Source organism: Rhipicephalus microplus, chromosome 4 (genome assembly GCF_043290135.1).
Source record: "Rhipicephalus microplus isolate Deutch F79 chromosome 4, USDA_Rmic, whole genome shotgun sequence".
NCBI lineage: Eukaryota > Metazoa > Arthropoda > Arachnida > Ixodida > Ixodidae > Rhipicephalus > Rhipicephalus microplus.
In genome coordinates this window covers 211,718,715-211,737,814 of record NC_134703.1, presented here as the reverse complement: position 1 = coordinate 211,737,814, position 19,100 = coordinate 211,718,715, and the positions used below count along the sequence as shown (strand labels likewise).

At 44.4% G+C, this 19,100-nt stretch overlaps 1 protein-coding gene across 5 annotated transcripts in view; it reads left to right on the top strand.

The window, feature by feature from the left end:
- The window catches only part of LOC119172495 (alpha-1,3-mannosyl-glycoprotein 2-beta-N-acetylglucosaminyltransferase), a 141,436-nt gene that overhangs the window by 120,389 nt on the left and 1,947 nt on the right, over positions 1-19,100 (top strand). The window lies entirely within an intron of this gene.

Genomic DNA, 19,100 nt, shown 5'->3' with positions numbered 1-19,100 from the left:
TGCGGTGCTTCACGGTTGGGGTCTGCTTGATTTTGGAGGTGGACGCAAAGCAGTCACTATACGTACGTAAAATCATGCGTATCTACTGCTTCTGCGCTGTGGATAGCTGGCAATTCACGTCAACTGTACTGGCTAGTGCAGCGTCGCCTTCGGCAGCAATGGCAATCGGAGCGATAGTGGAACATTCGTCATTAATGGCTTCAAAGTTCGCGATCCCTGTTCGCTTTGCCAAGTGTTGGTACTGGCCGCCGAAATTCATGATCAGAAGCAGAGTCCTCCGATGTTTCAGTTGGACGATAGCGCGTGCGACACAAATCTGCCGAGCAAAGAGCACCGAGAGCTTAGTTTCCGGGATGCCACTACACTTAATGTCACAGTCGCTCTCCACAGTTACCAACATACTGGCTCGCGACGGAAGTGTGATGGTGTCGTCAGCAATTCGAAGTGTTGCGGTCTGCGCAACTGCATCCTTTTGTGTGGCTGTATGGGAGAACGTTATGAGTAGGTCGCGAAGGTTAATGACGGCTTCATGCTCACGGAGGAAATCCATTCCGAGAATTAGGTTTTGGGAGCATTCGCGCAATAGGACGAAGAAAGTAATGTATGTTGATTCACGAATTCGGAGCTGGGCAGTGCATATTCCCAGCGGTGTCTATAGGTGACTTCCCGCAGTTCTGAGGTTGGTTCCATGTCCCCAAGGTGTCGTTACCTTTCTTAGCTGTGCAGCGAGGTCAGCGCTTGTAATGCAATAATCGGCACCCGTATCTACCAGAGCGGTTAGCGGCTGGCTCTCGACAAGGACAAGGATGCATGTAGAGACACGTCTGTCGTCGATGGCACACGTCTGTGAAAAGATGTTGTCGGATGTCGGCAGGCAGTTCGGGGGAGGGTCTTGTAACGGTCGATCAACAGCGGCCTCACTCCCAGAGGTCGCTGTTCTTAGTTTCCCTGGCGCGGGCTCGTGGATCTAGACGATCTTCCTGCAAGGATGTCCGCAAAGGTCGATTGTTGGCCAGGTTACGTGAAACGCCGTGGAGACGGTGAGTGGGATTGGCGACGCGGAAGGGTTGGGGACTGCTGGCTTGCCAACTATTCGGCGATAGCACGGGGCCGGTCACCATCTCTGTGTCGACGAGCATTCGGACAAAAGCCAGGAAGACCCATGTGCCTGTATGCGCACTCACGGTAGATGTGACCTGGTTCACCACAGTGATAACAGAGAGGCCGGTTGTCAGGAGCAAGCCAAACACTGGATTTCCGTGTAAGGGGTGGGTTGCCGTACTGCGGTGGTCCTGAGTAGAATGACGGCGCCGTCTGCAGATTGGACGGACAGGACGGATAGCCAACAGCCGGTGCAGGAGTACGTATTGCTTCCGTGTGCGTTAATAGTGAAGCTTCGGCTGAACGCGGGGCTGTCATGGGTTGGACCTCGGCTGGACGCAGAGTCGACATGGGGTGCACCAGCTGCCAGACCTCTTCGCGGACGACATCCGTTATAGCAGCAACTTGGGGCTGAGAAGACACCGCGTGCAGCTTTTGCAGCTCCTCGTGCACAATACTGCGCACAAGCTCCGTCAGGTCTCTTACAGTCGTGACGTCGGGTGTTAGCAGGGCCGATGACACCGACGAAAGACTGCCAGGATGCTTCTACTGATACCAACGCTGCCTTAGCATTTTCTCCATTGTCGTGGCTTCGCGGAGGAAATCCTCTACAGTGCTGGGAGGGTTCCGCACTAGTCCAGCGAATAGCTGCTCTTTCACTCCCTGCATCAGGAGGCGCACCTTCTTTTCTTCCATCATTGAGAAGTCAGCTCGCCTGAACAGCCGCGACACATCCTCAATGAACGTGGCAACACTCTCGTTCGGACGCCGATTTCGGGAATTGAGGAGCCGTTCCGCTTGCTCCTTTCGGTCAGAGCTTCGGAAGGTATTCCGCAACTGGTTGCGAAACTCTGGCCAGGTTGTCATAGTGGCTTCATGGTTTTCGAACCAAGTGCACGCAGAGTCCTCGAGGTAAAAGTAGACATACCAAAGGTTTCGCTGCTCGTTCCACTTGTTGATGCTGCCGCAACGATTGTCGTAAAGCCAGTCGTCGACGTCCTCGTAAGGGTCACCGTGGAACGGCTTCGGGGTTTGCGGGGCGTTGAAGAACCATGGAAGAGGCAGCATCAATGTCTCTTGGGTTTGCGTTTCCGCACTAGCCATAGTACTGCAGAGTTGTGGAAGTGGTCCGAATTCAGGTGGTAGGCCTAGTTGTCGCCTGCTATGCCGTAGGTCAGCTGGTTCTTCCAAGTCGCAACTAGTGTCGAAATCTTGCTGCTGATTGCAATGCATACAACACTACCCCGCACCTCCACCAGATGTCACGTGATTACAGAAAGACCACGTCTGTTCACAGGAGCAGGAGCACTGGACGTCGAGCTGAACCCAACGTTAGACCACGAGCACAACAAACATTCTTCTTTTTTTTCCATGCCTGTGGCAATATTTTTGTCGTATCATCCCAAAGTGAAATATAAGTCATGCTGTACTAGCCCATCGAGCCGTTTCTTTCAGTCACCTGAGGTGGTAATGTAAATGTAGCTTGTAGTTTGCTAATTTTTTTTCTGCTGATAATATGAAGTGAGTGTCTTTCATATTGCTCCTGTAATAATGAAGCACCATCAGCAAATTGTAAGCCCTTCTCGAGTCAGCATGATGAGACATATTGTCTGTCTGTGACAGTCTGTTGCCATATGGCAGAACAGGAATGGCTCAACATACTCATGAACCCCCTGAGAAGATGATTACTTGCAGTAGTATTACTTGTGTAATATGTGAAATACTCTATCTGTAGGTGTTATTTCACTTTAAAATTTTGCTTCGCAAAAACCACGTTATAAAAAAAAAGTTGATTTGCAGTAAATTTATATCTTGCTCTCTCCTCTTGTCTTGAACCACACTATCACAGCATCATCATACAAATTCAATATTGATTTTAATTATTGCTTTTTAATGTCACTACTGTGAGAAAAACTAACAGTAGATGAAAATCCACCTTTGGTATTTCTTTTTCTCACAGTGGTGATGCATAGTGCAAAATTTCATTCATGCATTTATTAAGTATAAAGCTTTAAAAGTGCAGAGGGCACACCAAAACCTACAAAACAAGGTCCTGGTGGCTGACTACCTCCCACTACATTTTATTCATGAAATGTATAGCACAGTGATAAAGTGTCAGAAGGTCAGCACTTGTTAAAAAAGAATGTAAAATGAAATGACATGCACAGCTGCCCAGTATCTGTATTTTATTCCAAACTAAACCAATATAATACACTGATTAAACTTTAACATGAGTTCAGTGGTGTCGTAGAAAAAAAGGTTTACCTTCTAGCACACCTGCATTCCTTCTAGCAAGCTGCTTAAATGGACAATCAAATAAAAGCTTGCAACAGATGGCGCAGGATAGAACATATAGCCACATGTGCTATCGTACCAATTGTATAATGCTGCGAGTTATGGGCAATCAATTCATTAATTTTTCTTGAATAACTTTTGCATCCTCTAATAAAAGGCGATAATGGTTGCATTACACAAGGTAGTTTGTTAGCAATTTGCACAGGATATAGCATAGGGCACGCAGGAAAACATGTCATGTTGTTCTTGGGTCGTAGTACAGACTCAATTATTAAGCACCCCTTTAAAACAGTGCAGAATACGTTGCATGCAAGTGTAACACTGTGAGCATGTTTTACAGTAAGCTATTCATATAAATAAGTATAATGGAAACAGCCGCATCAGCACTATACAAACAATTTAAGAGTCTGTGTTGTTATAAAGCCACAGCAGCCGAGCCATTGTGCTGAAGGTCAATTGATCGTGCATTCACATACTCAATGCAAATCCGCACATCGCAAGTAATGCTTTATTCCTTCCCATATTGCTTATGCTTCGGACCACAAACAAACTAAAGGATATGCTTGAAACACCTAAAATATGATTCAGTTTGATTGTGTGAGATTATGTACACTCATATTTGTATGTACATAGTGATTATACTGCCCCCCCCCCACCTCCTGATTTCCTCAAAATAAAATCTCGGCTATGTCCAAACACGAGATTTTAGGTTTTAAGCCTGGCAAATTATGGGAATTGTAACTTATTTCACTGAAAGCAACCTTAAGTGGTTCGTCGAGGATGGCACTGTGCACGTCATGCTTATTCTAGTCGGCATGCATGTCGTAAGATGCCTTCTTCGCAACTTATTCGCCCATTCATTATTTGTAGTAACATCATGGTGTCGCATCAAACCCAACAAAGAAACTGTACCCAAAGAGTAATTTTTAGTAAGAATCAGTCCAAATCAGTTTTCTCAAAATAGCCTGAACCCAAGCCAAAAAATATATGTTGCCAATTTAGAGCAAAAAGTTAAAATATAGGATATCATACCGAACCAGCAGTGCCACAACTGAACACATAACCCAAATTGTTTTTGAAAGTGCGTCTGCAACCACATTGTGAATTACTATACCAGTTATTAATTTGAAACAATTAAAGTGGTTCAATCCAAGTGTAAACAGCCTATGTTGCCACTTACATGGTAAGTTCAACTTCAAGAATTCTGGCGCTGTGACATTTTTGCATTAATAACTGGCTTCCAGAAAATTACAGAGGGGATCACTAATTGCAAACAGTTGCCTGCCATTTAGTAAGTACACCTTCAGGGGTAGTGCCAGCTGTGGGGGGGGGGGGGGGGGGGAGGTGGGGGAGGTTGTGGGGGGCTGGAGCTTCTAAAAAATTCTGCCCCCCCCCCCCCCCCCCCCGCCATCACAAAAGCATACAAAGGCAAACGCAGAAACGCAGCAAGTTCTCAGCCTCTTTGCCCCCTGAAGGAACTTGCGTGTCATGAGTGACCCCCCATAGTAAAGAAATCCTTGCGCCACCCCTGTATGCCTTTGTTTTCTGCTACCTGTCACTTTGTGGTAGAGCGACCGCCCGAAAAGGCGTTGGTCTCGGGTTTGATCCCCGGACCAGGACAAATTTTTTGGCAGTCAAGAAGCTTTTCTTCGTTAGAAAACCATACCGATTTCCTTGTGGCCTCGTGCCACAAACGGGTGGTTGCATAGCTTTTTTGTCTTGTGTTACACAAAGCAATTTATTATGTCACAAACATTAACAAGCTTGTGTTCCTTCAGAATTGTGCATTATGCCGTACCCTCCAAAGGGACCCTGTGTTTCAAATGATGCATGCTGCTTTTCTTTCCTGTTTTTCAGTCAAAGTGACAAAATGAAAGCATTTAAGATTGAATCTAAATAATTTCTGGCAACATGCGTGACATATTCGACTGCGAGTATTCATTGGCCCAAAATATTCTATTGTGCATGCTTGCGGTGTGGATATTATTATGATATAAAATAGAAGTGTGTTTCAAGCTTCCTGAGGAGCAAGAAAAGATGCACATTTGTGCAAAACGGTTCGCTTTTTTTGTGCAACCAACACAAGCAGTGCTGACCAACATTCTACGCAAAGTGAAATCTTACACTGGATTTCTACATTAGGATAAAATTATTTACTTTCCTGTGGGTACTCGCATGCTAGTCATAATATCTGCTGAAGTCACTGTAGTGTCCAGATTCTAGTGTAACTCATGATGATTCCTTCAAAAAACTGTGGTGGTGGCTAGGTATGCTTTGGTACCACATTATGTCGGCTGCATTTTCACTGGAAGGAGAAAGCCACCATGCTATGCGAATGAAATATTAAAAGGTATGCCAGTAATTGTAATCTGCTTTCATTTTTAATTTGTATGTTTGTTGGCACTTGTTTGCTAGTGCCAACCTTGCTAATTCCTTTTGCATATATGTCATTATTATGCAAGGAAGATGTTGCAACGTGAAACTCAGCTTGTACTTATATTCTTGCAGGACTTGTTCAACTCGGTGTGCACTAAAGAAACATTGCATCATGGATGCGTCCGCTTGTTTGAAACAAACTGAGTGTGCAGTTCGTTTCATACAAGCACATGCATCGATGATGCATTGTACTTTTTCTTTTTATTAATTTCAGTGCGACTGACGTAGTGCCGCTGCCATGTCACATGTGGTGTACACGTACTAAATTTTCTAGGCTGCTGTTGCCAGCAGAAAATAGACTTTCTTGTTGTATTGCTTTCCACTCAAATTCTGTGGTCAATATTTTTAACACGGAGCGGCTTGCTGCTCTTCCTCCTTGAGGTAGTGTTCCTCAGGACCTCAATAAAGTTCTGTGTCTGTCTGTCTGTCCTAATCATCGCTCTCAAAGAATTTCACTCAGTGAATGTCTGAAATGATTGTAATGAAATTCAGCCGACTTTCATTTCTAGAACATGCCTGTCTAAACTGAGCATTTGTTCGGACTGGCGCAATCTAATGACGTGAGCATGTCTTCACCAGTAAAACAATGAGGATGGTATGTGCCCATAGGGTATCCCTGCCGACATTTGTATGTAAATGCAAATGCCCCTGGAGAAAGAGGATGCATTCTGACAGTGGAAGGGGACAAAAGGACAGTTAGGTTGTCGTGAAGTTAGAGGTTTTGGACATGCAGTGTCACATCTACGACATCTTCTGTCAACTGACAATTTCTACGACCTTGTTATTTGGAGAAGTGTCTCATTGATGTGGTAGGGAACCCAGTATCTGGTGAGGAGTTCAAAAAGCAGGCCAGTGGTGCATCAGCCAGACTAAAGGTCTGTCGAGTGTGTGTAGGGAACTTTGCTGTCACAACAAAGGATCGTTTGTAGTTGTTAATGAGCAGGCCAGCTGACAGCCTTCCTTAGTGTAATAAGAGGCTACAGACAGCGCCGTGCACTCTGAACAGTCAAGGCTGATAGCCAGGAATGTTTAAAGTGTACAGTCAATCCCTATTTGAAGGTTATCACGCGAGCCACAACCAACAACTACAGCAGTTCCATGTCCCAGAATACATTTTCGAGAAGAAGGTAGTATCACGCAAGCTTCACGAAGGTGGTATCACGCAAGCTTCACACACTCTATTTGCTGTTCTTTAAGCAGCAATCAATCCCGCATGAAGAAGCCGTTTAAATGAAGCAGTGCCTAGCACCAGCTGTAGCATATTTTCCCAAGTGATCCTGTAATCGGCGTCGGCGATAAAAGCCCACGAAGAATACACTTGGATTGCGACGAAGGAGAGGCTCAAAACTGAGTGAAATTAAAGGTGTACTTTTGCCTTATGGGTGATTGTTGTAGCATGCAACAGGCAACGAGGGAGAGAAGAATGCACAATCTTGATTTGCACTGTTCATGCCACTAGGCCCCTGTGATGTTAGGCAAGTCAACCGTCGCACGGCAACTTTCATATCTCGTGCAACTGTACAAGTATGTTGATAGGCACACATGAGGAATGCAGAAGATAATGTTTAATGAAAAAAAAAAAAAAAGGGGGATTCCTGCAGCTGGCCTGGCCCATATCTGGGTCTGGTGTCGACCCAGTGTGAGCTGATTCTGGTATAGCCAAATCATTAGGCAGAAAAAGCCAGAAAAATGTGAATAAAAAATTAATTAGCAAAGAAATGAATGCATACATAAATACATAACCTGCATGTTGCACTTCTAGGCCACATAAACTGAGGTGGAATTGCTTTAAAAAAGCATTCGCTAAAATTTTAAAATCCTAATAAATGTATAAATATAAAAAGTGAGCAAACAAAATCCTTGTGCAACACAGCTTGGCTGGTCACCCACCTTCACTGAGTGGAATAGCTCCAGCTTTTTCCAAAAAACTTTGCAACACCCCATTGCCCCCTCGCAAAACATGGACATATAGCTGGATTTAATCGTTATACCCCGTTTGGAAGACTATGCTGATTTCATTTACCCGAAAAGCCAACGACAGGTGATCAGTCTACAGGATTGCCAAGTTCCTTCGGCTACTTTGTACCAATTACGAAATATCTACCACTGACCAGAATGATGAATTATCATCGTATTCATGTAATTTATTGTTAAAATATTTTAGATGATTGAAACACTGCATCCTTCTTTGGAGACAAAGCGTACGTATTTAAATTTTTGTGCAGCATTGGAAAGGAACAGACTACAAACACTGAGCTAACAATAATAGGCATTTCTGTTGTTTAAAGTTTTCTTGATCTGACATGTGCTTGAAATATTTTGCTACACAATATTTTTGATGATGGCAGAGGCATGTTTAAGAAGACAGACGTGGGCATTTGGCCAAGATATTGAAAATATTGTTTAACTATTCTTGAAGTGCTTGATGCAAGGAGATAGCCATCGCATGTTACATCAGTTGTCATAGTGTTCAAGTAATGTAGCATGACTGCCTGCAATTGTGTTAAAATTTTAATTAGCTTTATTGAATAAAACAACATTCTGCATTCCAACCAGCATGGCTTCAGATCAGGACTATCTACAGTTACACAGCTCGTCGAAACACTTCATAACCTGTCTCTTGGCATAAATGAACATATTCAAAGTGATGTAATTTTTCTCGACTTTTCGAAGGCATTTGACCGCGTCTCACACCCTAAACTACTACTTAAACTTAATCACTTGTTAGGAGATGGCCCCATCTTCCAATGAATAACTAATTACTTAACTGAGCGTCACCAATACATACAGCATGGCATCCACATTTCTGACCTAGCTCCGGTGTTGTCAGGCGTTCCGCAGGGGTCTTTACTAGCTCCAGTTTTGTTCCTAATATATATAAATGACATAACTAACTACGCAGACATTAAACTCACTCTTTGCAGACGACTGTATGCTCTGCAATGAAATACGTCATCACGATGATCAGGTGAAGTTAAGTAATTCACTAAACAAAATAGTTCAGTGATGTGCTGATTGGCAAAGTACTATAAACATTGACAAAACTGTATGATCATTACCAACAAGGTGTCTAAGTTTGATTTTCAATACCATTTTAATAATGTGCCACTACAAAGAGTTAACCAGTACAAATACCTTGGTATCACAATTTCGTCTGATCTTAGTTGGACAGAGCACGTGCGTCAAGTGTCCAAAAAAGCGATGAGCAAACTATTTTTTAATAAACGGGCCCTGACATTGCAAAATAGTCAAATCATTAGGCTGAATATAGCCAAACCCAAGCATACTTCCATTCGCCACACATGAAACGAAGCTTCTTGCTCATGTCACATTTGTCAGCCCGGTCTTAGAATGTGCTAATATTGTGTGGTTCCCTCACTCTGTGAATAATATCGCTATACTGGAAAGGGTTCAGCAGAAAGCAGTGCGCTTTATCTTCAACAGATATGGGCGCAACGACTCACTTACTGCTCTATTACACCATGCTGGACTAGCCACCCTTGACAGTTGTGCAAAGGTTTTCCGGCTTAAATTTCTTTATCTACTATGACACAGATCATTCCACATAAACCCAGATTCTTACTTGAACTTTCGAGACACCAGACCGACGAGGCGAAGGCATGCATGGGAACTCGAAGAATACTCATTTAGTAATAATACTTCTTCTTATTCGTTCTTCCCGCGCGTAATTCGAGAATGGAACACCCTGAATACAGTCATTACACAGCAGCCAACATTAGAGAAATTTATGAAACTAATTGAAGATACTGATCTATTCTAACCTAGTTAGCATGTACAGTGATCACCTGTTTTTCTTTACGCAGTCCTTCCTGCTTCCAATTGTCATACCAAAGCACTTCATATATTTATTGTTTAATACAGTTCCTTGATAATAATACCAGATCTGTGTTTTCTTCTTTCTATGCTTCGTTTCTTCTCGACTCCTGTTTCTTTGTCGGTGTATCGTTGGTGTGCTTTGTACTCGGTTATGATTCAATTAACTATGTATGATTGTTCTATGCCGTACTGCTGTGTTCAGTGATTATGTGTTCTTTATTATTGAGATTTTTTTTGTTTCAAACGTCAAAAGTTGTGACAGTAATGCTCACCCCTGTAATAATCCCCATGGGGGATTGACAGTATTCTGTAAATAAAAAATAATGCGTACCGTAATTAAGGAAGGGGGGGGGGGGGGTACACGCACAAAAATGTCTTGTTTGCAAGCTCCTCTTCAGGGCACATGCATGCAACTACGCGAATCGGAAACTGAGCTGTACATTCCTAAATGTTCCACGGTTTCCATTTCATGAACACACTTCACAACACTGGATGGAATCGCTCAAATGTGACACGGTCCACAGAACTTCACCACAGGGCTACACACAACAGTACTCGTACAGCGTTGTGCATTACGACTGACAACAATGACAGGCAATAAAACTTGCCCATCCTTATCGTAGCAGATGCTCACGCTTGCAAGCGTTCAAAATTTATGAATACTATTTGCTGCGCCGAACGGCGCACACAGAACACACCCAACGCTAACACTTGTTGCGATGATTACAAACTTTTCACTTTGGCATGCATTGAACGCATATCCTGCTTTAGAAAGGTGGATGATTACATCACGGAAATTTTTGAAGTTCCTTGCGATTACAATTGAAAGATGGATTGTACAACCCAGGAAACACACGAAACGACGACACTCATATCTGCAAACACACTTTCTACACTGCGCTCGTTTCTTTATTTGCGCTGTCAATAGCATGCGCTGACGGGGCATGAACACTGGCTGGAGTTTCACGGCGCTTACGGGAGTCTCAGGGCGCCCTACGATGGTCACAACGATAAAATCAGTTGTTCTTTTTTTTTCCCCATGTCGCTGCAGCGCCCGCTTCAGCAAGCGCCATGCTTGCCAAACGAGTCGACAGGGCAACCGTCAAGGACGTTTTTCGCAGTAGCCAAGGAGAGGCGAGCCATGTGAGCCGGCTGGCGGCTTGCAAGAGTTGAGAACCGCTCTGCCCGACGTCACAGAGACGGCCGCTCTTGCCCATTTGTGCGGTGCGGGTGTGCGGGAAGCCCGTGTAATGGCCCTTAACTTGCCTCTTGACATCCACAGCTGCCTGGCGATATCTACACCGATGCGCTTTCCTAGTGCATTAACACCTTCACATGGATGCGATGCACCTTTTCTCGCATTCATGTGAACGTGGTACGTGACATGCCGCCTTACGGCTGTCAACCCATGCTTCCTTTTCGTGGAAGACGAACTTCACCACGCTCCCAGCCACAATAAATAAATGTGAGTTAGCCGCTCCAGCTAACACTGGCAGGTGAGTTACTGGAAGTCGCATCGAGATGACAGGCTGTAATCTCGTTTACATTAATGTGACCGTAGGACGTTTGCTCTGCAAGCGCATTTGGGAAAGGCAGTGCGGTGCCATTTAGGACTCCTCGTCATCCCACCGCAGCGGCCATGTAACGATGCTGGGGGAGTTGGTTGATGTCAAAGGGATACATGCGTTTAGCCATGTGTCAAGCATGGGAGCCATAACCTAGCACATTTTTATCCTTCATATACATTTATATAAGAGCATGCATATTAGTGTGAACAAAGAAACAATGACTGCGTAAAGACATGGAAGGAAGCAGAAAGGTTTCTGCGACCGGCCTTTCAGCTTCCTACCACTTCTTTCTCGAGTGTACGTTTTTTTTTTTTTGACGTGTAGCATGCTTAGAGTTCGCTTGACATGAGGCCACCATTCACCACCTCTTTGATTTATGGACTGTGATTTGACCGGGACTCACAAGAACATGCCTCTTGGACGCATCAATGCAATGCATATTCCCTGCAAATTTTCATTGATTTTATGATCGCGATGCGCATTTGTTGCATTCGTGTAAGCGTACTTTATGAATAATGGTGCCACTGTACTTGTTATGAACTTTCCGTTTTCAAAAACGCTTTCCTTCTTGTACGGCTACCAGGTGCAAGTCCAAGCTCAGTTACGTTGGCTCGTCAGCCTTACGACTCTCGCTACGAGTCTACAATTTGCTATCTTCAGACATTGCGAGGACTAAGCATGGCTGACTTACGAAAGTCGTTAAATGTTGGCCACCGCTTTCTCCTTCAGGTGAACGTGGTGGCATGTAAAGCACGAGCTGAGCTAATATAGAGGGAATATGTTTGGTCGCAAGCACAATATGCTTGGCACAGAGATGAGCAGCTGTCTATTTCAGCCGCCATTGCAGCGACATAAGCCTAGGGATGTGTGCCTAAAATTCCCGGCCAAAGGATACCAATGGAATGTCACTGTGTTCCAAAGGCAAAAGTGTGTTGTGTGAAACGATGTGATGCGTCAACTTTCCCGCTTATCACCTCAGCACGTATGGATGCAAATTCTCACTAAAGCAAGAATTGCTGCGTACTCGCCAATCTTGGCTGCACATAAGTGTATACATGCAGCAGCGAAAGAACCGGCACACCAAGTGTTTTACGCATACCATGCTGCCTGCCGTTGGTGAAACTTTGCTTGAAGTAGTTTACTGAATAATGAAAAAAAAAACAACACGGAAGGCTTATTCTTTAGGGCGTAAACAAGTAAATCCGACCGCCAGAGTGTGCCCACACATGCCACAGGGTGACCACAGACACGACCGATCAAAAGTGTTTACTGTTGGGCGAGTTGGTGCTTTGACATTGAAACCATTGTTAGAGCGCAGCTAAAAATGCAACACACAAGAAACAGACAAGAACAAGCACGAGTGCTGGCTTGCGCCTGTTTTTGTCTGTTTCTTTTTGCGTGTTGTGTTTTAGTTGCGCTCTCACGATGTATGACATGGCCGATGCTTGCCATTGAGGCTTTCTACATGAACTTTTATTGTGATTCGATTGAACAGGTTCACAAATTTCTAAAAAAAAACTATAAAAAAAGAAAAGGACCCCAGGGCCACCTTGCTACCCCTGTTGCAAAGTATCTTTCTTGCACCATGCCCTGCAGTCAGCAGAAGTTCGTGCCATTTTGCTTCATTATTACTGGCTGAAATGTGCAAGAACCTGTGCTTTGTTCCTGCAGCCATCAACGCAATAAATACTATTCGGTTTTGTAGGTTTTTGACGGATAAGCACAAGAAAGTTAATGTGCAGAGTTGCAAGGTCCCACGTCCTCTTGGAGTGAGCTTTAGAAACGCAGTTACGGAGTAATACTGAACACTTGGAGTGCTAGAAAATATACACACGGGCGTTGCGTTTCACCACCTTGGAAATGTGCCTACCATATTTGGAAATCAAACCCGCCTCTTTGACCTATAGAGCATGGTCTTCTAAGGCAAACAGTTAGTTGAAGTGGGCGTACCCTGCCCAATTTACCTTTGTAGCCTCATCTAGCAAGTTTAGAGCACAGCAAATGCAGTTGACCGTGATGAGTTACTCTCACGAGATACAGCACTCTTGCCGCGCCGTAGTTCGACTGGCCCACATTTGATTGGCATGGAGGTTGTGTTTATTTGTTAAGGTACTTGGTTCGGAGCATTGACGAAGAGGAACACTGAGCAAGTAAAAAAGTATTTGTGTTGTTCCATTACGTGTGCCTCGTCTTTTATTTATGCTGTTTATTACTACAGATTCATACCAACAGGCCCAGCCAACCACACCTTTTGAAAAATGGACTTTTTGCAAAAAAAAAAAAAAAAAAAAAACAGGGACTTCACTTATATCGTACTCGCACTGTCGGTGTTTCTGCTTTCTTTTCTCCCATTGCTTGCTTTTCTCTTATTGAAGGTACAGTCAAACCTGCTTATAACGAACATTCATATAACGAAGTCCTTGATGTAACGAAGTTTTTCTATTGCCCTTTGCTACCCCATAGAAGCACATGTAATTGTGACCTCTATGTAACAATGTAACAGCTAGAGACATCCTTGTTATCACGTATTTTCCTCATGGACAACCAGGAATCTTGCCCTAGATTTTGTCGTTTTGGTGCGAGCATGCATCTTTCGCGGTTGCCTTGCCATGAGCTAAGCGAGGGCAGCGGGCTCGTGGCCCCGGTGACTCTCGTGCGAGAGCGAGTGTTCATTATTTCCTGAGTTACGCAAACGGGCCTGCGCCCCACGAGCTAGCGTTGCCGCCGTTCTTTCTGCAGTGGGCGCATGCACCAATAAGCCTTTCCCTTCCCTGCAAATCAAAAACGACGAAAAAAAACTATTTTTGCGTTGGCATTGCGACGCTTTTAGTTTGCATCAATTACGTTTGGCCGTGCTGCATATAGAGGGCGCTTTACCAAATAGTTTCCCGCGGTATCCACGTCGTTTACTCTTGGTTTTAGACGCCATGCACGCGTGCATGGTTTCACTGTGCGCACATGGTGTGTCCCCCAATGGTGCTCAGTTTTGTTTTGTTTTAAGGGCCAAGCTTCTTAAAGCGTGGGCCGGTCGTCACCTGCATGTATGTAGTAACCACCTCACAGCATATCATACATGGAGTGAATGATAATGAGTGGGGCAAAGCTTCAGAGGGTTTTATCGGCATACAGTGAATTATACGCTGGCCGCGTCTATTTGTCGTCTCTCTGTTCGCCTGTTTGATGCATGTACAGACAGACAGATGCACGGGCGGAGACGAGCACAAACGAACGGACAGATGGAAGCACAGTTGAACTGACAGACGCTTTGCTCCAATGCTGTGATTTTTCTTTTTAAATGCGGACAATTGGGTCGTCAGTATATATCGAGGAAATGTCAGATTAGGCGCTTATAGAAACTCTCCAAGACCACAGTTATGACAACCGATCTTCACAGGTCTACGCGTTACGTGCTTCTGTCCTGCGCCGTGCTGGGAGTTCATGGCCCCGGACCGTAGCCTTCCTGATTACCCGCTTAGTGCTGGCAACAACACGACCGTACTTTGAATGCAATGCAATGAATGCAATAGAAACAAATTATAATGTTATATGAAGTAAGGCTGGCAGCCAACTGCTTTGTATCGGATATCACGACACTTCTACAGAACGTGGGTGTAAGCAAATACGGCAACTTCAGGGAGAAGTGCTTTTCACACAGTCTCTTAGCGTTGAAAGAGCACTAATGCTTGCTGAGGTAACACGCGTGCCAGCAATCACCACTACGCTCTTGAAATTAAGGTTCACTGTTGCTACTTGAGTGACCCCCACCTCCCCCGCATTTTTTCATGCCATGACAAGTGTAGCACTTTTTATGCCACCTAATGTATATGGTTTTCAGCCAATAAAGGCTCATATTGCTCTACATTAACTGTGAAATACAAGCTATCAAGAAAGCATGTATAAGCCATTTAATGGGCAGTAAAAATTGTAATGCGAGAAAGCGTAGAATCCTCAGCCTGTACTAATTGTTCATTTTAAGGGACTGACAACTGCTTTTTTCGACTGTTTTTTCCTACGCTACAGAAAGCTTACCCTTCATAGTATGTGTATATACAGTAGTTAATTCTAAAAGTACGTAGTTATTGTATAAGCAGTATTTTTGGATCTGAAAGGCTTTGAACTAGCCCTTCTGGCAACTTGTGCATGCTGTCATTGTTTTGCTTTCGCAGGAGTTCCTGTAACTATGCTTGACCATGTTTGTTCTGAGCTTTACAACTATTTCTTGAAAATAAGCCGTTACAATGAGACAATGTGGCTTTATACAGCTTCCCTGCATTGTACCGTGTGCTTGCGTCCAAGTTTGATAGTGTGTCGTGGACGGCTTATCTTGTCGTTGTTATTCTCTCGATGCACGAGCTAAACCACTGTGCACATGAGCAGTCGTGCTGCAGCAGTACACGTCATTTCTGAGACGAACTGGTGATAGAAAAAATCACCTCACTCGAAAGTCTTGGTGAACCTGGAAAGTGTGTGCACGGTTTCGTGATCACGTGCAAAAGTTGCACAAGATGCGCTGACAAGCCTGGGACGTCATGCGAAGGCAGTGCAACACTTTGATGCGTACTACTAATGCAGGCCCCTATTTTTATGGAGCAATCTCTTCTACTATAAAGAAGCAAACAATATTTCAATACTAACAAAAAAATACCGACAAGAATTTCAATTCAAGATGTTGTACCTTGGCGCAACTCTGGTACCTAAAGGTAGCATATACAGTAACTCTACTGAGGTGCAGCCAGTGTGTATGCTTGTTGCCAGTGTTGCTTCTGTGGCATTGTCAGTTAGTCGTGCTTCTTGTTGTCAGAAGCTGTGTCAGTGACGTGGAGAAGGTGTCTTGGAAAAGCATTTTGAGGACATCCACTTGAAAGAACCTTTAAAGCTATAGCGGGTGGCGTCATCAACGAGATTGCCAGGACGAGACCGCGCCTGAAGCCCTACGCCATACTAACGGTATTTGACAACTACCCTAAGCACCTTCAACATCAAAAGGAACCGAAAAGAAAAGTGCGAAATATTTGTGACCAAACTGCCGCTAAGCAACAAAAGTGCAATGCCGTTACAGATGTCAGCAGTGGTAATCAAGGTCACACTGCAGGGCCTTCGATGCAGGGTTCACTCCACCGTGCTTCTAGCTCGACACCTGTTCTGCAAGATTCCAATCGCTGCGACATGGACTATGTTGAGCGAAGCGCCAGCCGACTCTATTGTCTACGTGCGTTATCACGCAGAATAGTCTGTCGCTGCGCAACTTATTGAAATAATCATGACGTTTGGAGATGTGATGCCTGAACGTGGTTCAGTACTGGCTACAGCATATTTTCGTGGGAAGGAAGTGGCAAGCACGTGCTTAGGATAACCAGGAAGGGACCGCGCCTGAAGCCCTACGCCATACTAACGGTATTTGACAACTACCCTGAGCACCTTCAACATCAAAAGGAACTGAAAAGAAAAGTGCGAAATATTTGTGACCAAACTGCCGCTAAGCAACAAAAGTGCAGTGCCGTTACAGATGTCAGCAGTGGTAATCAAGGTCACACTGCAGGGCCTTCGATGCAGGGTTCACTCCACCGTGCTTCTAGCTCGACACCTGTTCTGCAAGATTCCAATCGCTGCGACATGGACTATGTTGAGCGAAGCGCCAGCCGACTGTATTGTCTACGTGCGTTATCACGCAGAATAGTCTGTCGCTGCGCAACTTATTGAAATAATCGTGACGTTTGGAGCTGTGATGCCCGAACGTGGTTCAGTACTGGCTACAGCATATTTTCGTGGGAAGGAAGCGGCAAGCACGTGCTTAGGATAACCAGGAAGGGACCGCGCCTGAAGCCCTACGCCATACTAACGGTATTTGACAACTACCCTGAGCACCTTCAACATCAAAAGGAACCGAAAAGAAAAGTGCGAAATATTTGTGACCAAACTGCCGCTAAGCAACAAAAGTGCAGTGCCGTTACAGATGTCAGCAGCAGTGGTAATCAAGGTCACACTGCAGGGCCTTCGATGCAGGGTTCACTCCACCGTGCTTCTAGCTCGACACCTGTTCTGCAAGATTCCAATCGCTGTGACATGGACTATGTTGAGCAAAGCGCCAGCCGACTCTATTGTCTACGTGCGTTATCACGCAGAATAGTCTGTCGCTGCGCAACTTATTGAAATAATCGTGACGTTTGGAGCTGTGATGCCCGAACGTGGTTCAGTACTGGCTACAGCATATTTTCGTGGGAAGGAAGTGGCAAGCACGTGCTTAGGATAACAATTGAAACTGAAGAATTTATCAAGAAATCAGCATTGCAGATTCTGTGTGGCGAATGCGGCCTTAAACCGGATTCGAGAAAGTGTGCCGAATTCAGGGAACTGCATTTTTCTGAGATGTGTCAGCTTAGTGTTGATAGCTGTGCAAAGTGCAAATATCTACGAAAGCTCCAAAACAGACTTCGCAGGAAAAAAAGCATGCAAGCTAACTGTCAGTATGCAACATGCTCTAAACAATCAATAGGTGTACATATCTTGTGCAAAAAGAAAACTGGCCACTGTGCAGCAGCAAGTGGCTTACATGGAAGTTCAGAATATGGCACTGAATGAATCAGCTGTGCCAGAAAGAATAGCAACCCTGCCTCAAAAGCAGCAACTTGCTGTGATCTGCTTTTTTGCTGCCCAACAACAATATGTGAAAGGCATGTCGTACAATGAGAACTGGATTAGTCGAATGTCTTCTGATGCAAATACGCAGCCTGAGACTCCATGAGCATCTGCGCAAAGAAATGATTTGTTTTTCCGGGGTGAGCTTGCTTGCAAAATTGTTTTTCCGGGGTGAGCTTGCTTGCAAAAATACCTGCAGTGTTTAAAAAAGCAGTTTTTGACCTAATTCGAATATATTTTCTGCCTTGAAAGGAAAGATCAGGGAGATGGATTCTTGCAGCCGCCATGAGGGCCTTCTCAACGACCAGCTCAGGGCAAAATACTTGCGCTTCACAATTATAGTAGCCGCATGATCAGACTATCTCCGCACATAGAGTATACCCTCAACATGACGCTGCATCATACAGACTGTGATATGCCGCTAATAAAATATCACCATGACTAAGAGCGTGAATAGCAGTTGACTAGATTGAGGTCAAGTAAGATTACTGCATTGTAAACAATGTGAAACGGCGAAGAAGACTTGAAGGAAAAAAAAAACGCAGGTGCTGTTGTTCAGTCCTGTGTGGCGCGGTTTTTAACATAGCAAGATGTACTAAGTGGCAGCCAGCTGCGACGACACACTTAATCGAAAAAATTTGACTGCGAACGTTCTCGTGTAAGTGCAAAAAATTGAGGGTTTTATTGTTCTCTACTAAAATTGTCATGAGCTAATCTTACGACACGATATCTTGCATCTAATGCATTAGCCTTAGCTTATTATTTTTAAATGGCAGCTTGGGTAAGCCGTAGTACATTCAAAGTGGCTTCTTGGATTTGGCCTTGGTCGTTATTATGCACGGAATTTCAAAAACAAGCAGACGACATGAAGTACGTGCAAAACCCTTCGGCATTTTCTATTTTCAAACCAGCAGAGGATTATCTTTGGGCACTTATTTCCGGTCAAGTGTGTTAAATGAATAAAAGAGGACTGGATTTGCTGCAGAAAGTGCCATGCTATGCTCTTCATAGCACAGGAGCAGCTGATGCGCGGTGAACGGATGGATGGATGCTATAAGTGTCCCTCTTTATAAAGGTGCAGTGACATGTGCCATTAGGCTTGCAAAAAAAAAAAAAATGTATAAGAAAGCTTTCTTTTTATGTTGGCCTAATGTCTGATCTACTTCAATTGAATCGATTTTATTAGAACAAAAAAAATTGCGTTCCGTTTCTCTGCTCCTTCAGGCA